Genomic DNA, 4939 nt, shown 5'->3' on the forward strand with positions numbered 1-4939 from the left:
GTATCAGGTCTACTAGTTTGACTTTCTTGCTCAAACATTACCATCACATCACAATCAAATGTGTTTCTTTTAGAATCCACACGCTCTATGCAAAAGTGCCTTCCCTCTAACCATATTGCATTATATAGTTCGTACTAACATTAAACAAAATCATAACATTTAGTATAGTGCATTAAACAAGGTATATAATGACTAAAGCATGAGACGGGATGAAGAATGTACTTACTTGAGGGTCACATCCTCTTGCATACTCATGCTCTTCTCTTGTGATCATCTCTCCATTTTGCGATACCATCAATATTGTCATACGAAGCCATTCTATATTGATCACATTTGGTAGAGGTTCCAAGCCGGGTGGGAATGGCAAGCATCTATTGATTGCATCCTTGTATCTCCCAATCCACTTCTCCATGATGGAACTATTTAGAATGCAAAATGTATTCACCTTGTGGCATAATGCTTCATCCAGTCTTCGTTGCCTTCCTTTTCCTTGTGGCACATTAGTGATTAAATGGCACATTAGTGATTAAATGGTCATCCTCCTCATTGCTCCACAATCGTGGCATGGAAGGATCTATGTGAGATAGATGTGTTGAGATATACACAAGAGACTCTTGTATCAACCATCTCTCTGCCATGCTTGCTTCTGGCCTTGATATTTGTCTCACAAAGTCCTTTAAGGTTTTCATGAACCTTTTAAGGAAAAACACCCATCGAACATGCACAACACCACAAGGCGCCACTTCATCAGCCAAATGCACCACAAGATGCAATTGGCTATAGTAAGAATTTTTCTAGGAAAATTGTCCTCGATCATACACAATGCCTCTATAGCATTGAGATAAGCCATCTCAATGGATGTAGGATCTATCTCCTTTAAGGATATGTACCTACATACATAGCAATCATGTGTACGATTTACCAATACATAAATTCTGAGTATATGAGAATTCCAAATATGCAATATAACTTAGCTAGTGAATTGAAGAGAAGATTCATACCTCACCAAGATTCCCATTTTGTAAATAGCCTCTCTCACCTTCTTGTCTCCACAACCAACTATAGCAATTGGAAGAATAAACTATGCATAGAAAAAAATGGAAGTTAGTATACAAGCCTACAAATTATGTTCCATAAATAGAAAATCAAAAAGCGAATATTTATATACCTGTAATATCTTGTGCCAATTGTGTGTCATGAGGCCATATAATTTTACCTCTCCTTTCTTTTTGGTCTTTGTGAAGGCACCTTAATCAAAGGCTCGAGGTGCACATCCATGTTTGCTACCTTATACTTGCTTAGTATAAGGAGAGCAAGCATGATATGACCTTTCTTGATTGCCACCCATGGAGAAAGGTTGTAATTCACCAATACAATAGGCTAAGTAGACCATGATGTGGGCTTGAAGCCAAATGGGTTACCACCATCCATGATGTGGACTTGAAGCCAAATGGGTTACCACCATCCATGGCCAATAAGCCAAGACATAAGTGATAGGGCTCATCTTTAAACTCTGGCAATTGATTCTCCACATGTTGCCATGCCAATGAATCAGCTACGGTCTTCATGATGCCATAGGTTGAGCGATGAGTAGCATGCCATGTCATGAGTTCTGCAATCCCCTTACATTTAAACATGTGTTGGATACGAGGAATGATAGGGAAGCATCTCAACACTTTTCTGGGAACTTTGTCTCCTTGCAAATCATCCCTATAGCAACTCTCCCCATATTGTAGACATTGTATTGCATCTTTATTAACCCCTCTAAATAGCATGCAATCATTGGGACATATGTGTATTTTTGTGTAATCCATACCTAACATAGAGAGCATTTTACGACACCCATCTCGTGAGTTTGGTAATAGATTTTGAGGGGGGGAAATCTTCTTAAGAAGCCTACAACATAACATAAGAAATCATATGTCAAAATATTAGCAAGAGAGTATATAAAACATGAGACATTTTCAATTTAAGATAATAGAATGAGGCGGTCTTACCTAAGAAGACTTATGAAACCTTCATCACTCCATCCATAAGTTGTTTGCAAGTTTAATAGCTCCAAGTTTGCTCACAATGTGGAGTACGAACATCCCTTATACAAAGGGGTGCTTGTCTCTCTATGTAAGGTTTCCTCCTCTTGTGACATTGGAGCTTTCTCACTATCATCTATGACCTCCCATCCAAAGAAGTCATTCACCATGTCATCCATGATGAGATTATCTTCCTCCTCATGTGGCAATGGTGGGTGATTTTGCTGACTATACAGCAACATTTAGTAGCATTCCAGCAATACTTTTAGCAACAATGAAATTCTTTAAGAACATAAGCATTCCAAGAACCATTCACTTATACTAAATTGGGGATTCCAAGTAGTTTACAGTGATGATTTCCTAGTACTTAACTTCTATTTCTTGGTAGAATGCATGAAGTACTTATGTTCGCTCAATAATGTTCAAAGTAACATACTTTAATCTAAGGAGAGGGGTTCTGTAAATTTTAGAGAAAAACATACATATAAGGAAGGGGGTGACATAGTCATTGTTAAAGGTATCCTTATAAGCTTAAATAGGGGGGTGTTATTATCTTATGAGCATCATATATAGGGGGTTTTCTTGAGGTTAATGCACACAAGTGACATACCCTTTTATTGTGAGTGAATCCCCTGGGGTTAGGTGGAAGAGTTTTGTGTGCTAATAATGCATCAGATATGCCATCAAAGGCATTGGCAATGTGGAATTGACTTCATGCTTTGGGATCCTTATACTCTTGCTAACACCTTGTATGTACCCGAAATCTGCAAGAATCTCATTTTTATCTCAGCACTTGCCAAAGTTGGCTTGAAAATTCAGTTTTTTGATCATTGTTGTTCCACAACAAAATTGCTTCAGATGCACTTCTCTTATTTGGTACACTACGCAATGGCCTATACAGGCTTGACATGTATAAAAGGAGTATTGATACTCATGTAGATGCCATGATTGTTTCCATGCCATAGATTCAGCGTGACACTAAGATTTGGCATGCTCGGTTTGGTCACTTAAATTTTCCATCTCTTCTACAATTATAACGTCAAGCTATGGTTCATGAGCTGCCACCTATGTAGCTCCCCCACAAGCATGTATGCGAGGAGTGTATACTGAGAAAGATGCATCTTTAGTCCTGTCCTAAAGATGGCATTGTCTGTGCTACTCGCCCATTGCACACAGCTGGTTCACAGTGATCTCTGTGGTCCTATGCGGGCTCCCTATTTTGGTGGACATTTGTACTTCATGACTTTTATTGATGACTATACATGCTTCTACTAGGTGTATGGTCTGAAAGTCAAATTAGATGCCTTCTCAACTTTACGTTAGTTTCTTCCTCTCACTGAAAATTCTTACAATCATAAGCTACTAACATTGTGTACTGATAGAGGGGGAGAATATTTATCCAATGAGTTTACTACTTTCATGCTGTCCCATGGCATTTCTCATCAATGTGCTACTCCTTACACACCATAGCCGAGCACTGTAGCTGAACATCAGAATCAGACACTCATGGAAATGGCCACATGTATGCCTAAAGGCAAGGATTTGCCCTCTAGATTTTGGCGTGAAGTGGTCATGTGTGCCAGTTATGAACTTAACCATGATCTAATTAAAGCCTTGAAATTTATGATAGCTTATGAAGCTTGGAGTGGCAAAATTCTAGTCATGTGTGTACTCGACTATCTAGCTTATGTGCATGTACCAGCACAATACAGACATAAGCTTGAAGTAAAGGCTTTGAAATGCATTTTTGTGGAGTATAGCAATGATAGCAAAGGATATCGGCTGTATGTTTTATCTAGTCAAAAGCTGATTGTATCCAGAGATGTCTTCTTTGATGAATTTGCACCTCAACCCATGCTTTCCTATTGGCTACAACTATTAATTTATTCTCTCGATGTATTTGATACATTGCTGCCTTTGTTTGATACTGGTGTTGGCTCTTTGAGCCCACCTTGGCTCTGACTCAGCAACTTGGTCTGCAGCTCATCAATAAATTCAATCAACGATGTCCCTATTGCTCTTTGGATCAGCAACCCTTTAATTCGGATGCCTTCGGTGATGCATTAATTGAAGAGGATACATGTATTCGTGATTCTCATCAGATTCCACGCTGGCTCTAAGCTACTTTGTGTGACATCAAGCTACCTCAACCTTTTCTAGGAAGAACACGAGCTGCCTCTCTCGACATGCATCTCATTCTGTCAACATAGCCCCTGTTGGGGCTAGCACACTGAATGAGGAGCTGATTTCTTACTTTGATGCTTTGGAGGATGACAATTAGATTTCAACCATGTATTGAAAATTAGATTCCATTCTCGGGGGGGTCACTCGTATAAATATGTAAGTATCACGTGGGTTCAACAGAAGGACATTTTAAATATTTAAAACTTATAGAAATATATGTACAGAGGAGATTTATTTATTGTATTTTAAAAAAAAGTTACAGATTTGAATAGGAAAGGATACATTATATTCACTAAAAAATTCACAGATAAGGGACTTTTTAAATAGGCCTTGAACGCATGTGATATAGAGGATTTACATATAGTGACCCCCCCGAGATTCCATTGCCATAAATGATACATGGGAGTTATGTGATCTGCCTACTACTATGGCAAATGTGCTATAGGCCCCAAGTGGGTGTTTAAGCTGAAACAGAAGCTTGACGGCTCAGTTGATCGGTATAAGGCTTGATTAGTCACCAAGGGCTATGCCCAAAGGGAAGGCATTGACTATGATGGTTTTGCACCTACATCACATATGATGACCATTTCGACTCCGATTGCATTGGCTACACATAAAGGTTAGAATGTGCATCAGTTGGATGTTAAACTGCATTTCTGAATGGTGATTTGTAGGAAGAGGTTTATGTCACGCAACCTACTCGCTTTGTTTAGTAGGGTGCAAAC

The sequence above is a fragment of the Cibotium barometz genome, chromosome 5 (assembly GCF_041138505.1).
Source record: "Cibotium barometz isolate CiBa-2024 chromosome 5, ASM4113850v1, whole genome shotgun sequence".
Lineage (NCBI taxonomy): Eukaryota > Viridiplantae > Streptophyta > Polypodiopsida > Cyatheales > Cibotiaceae > Cibotium > Cibotium barometz.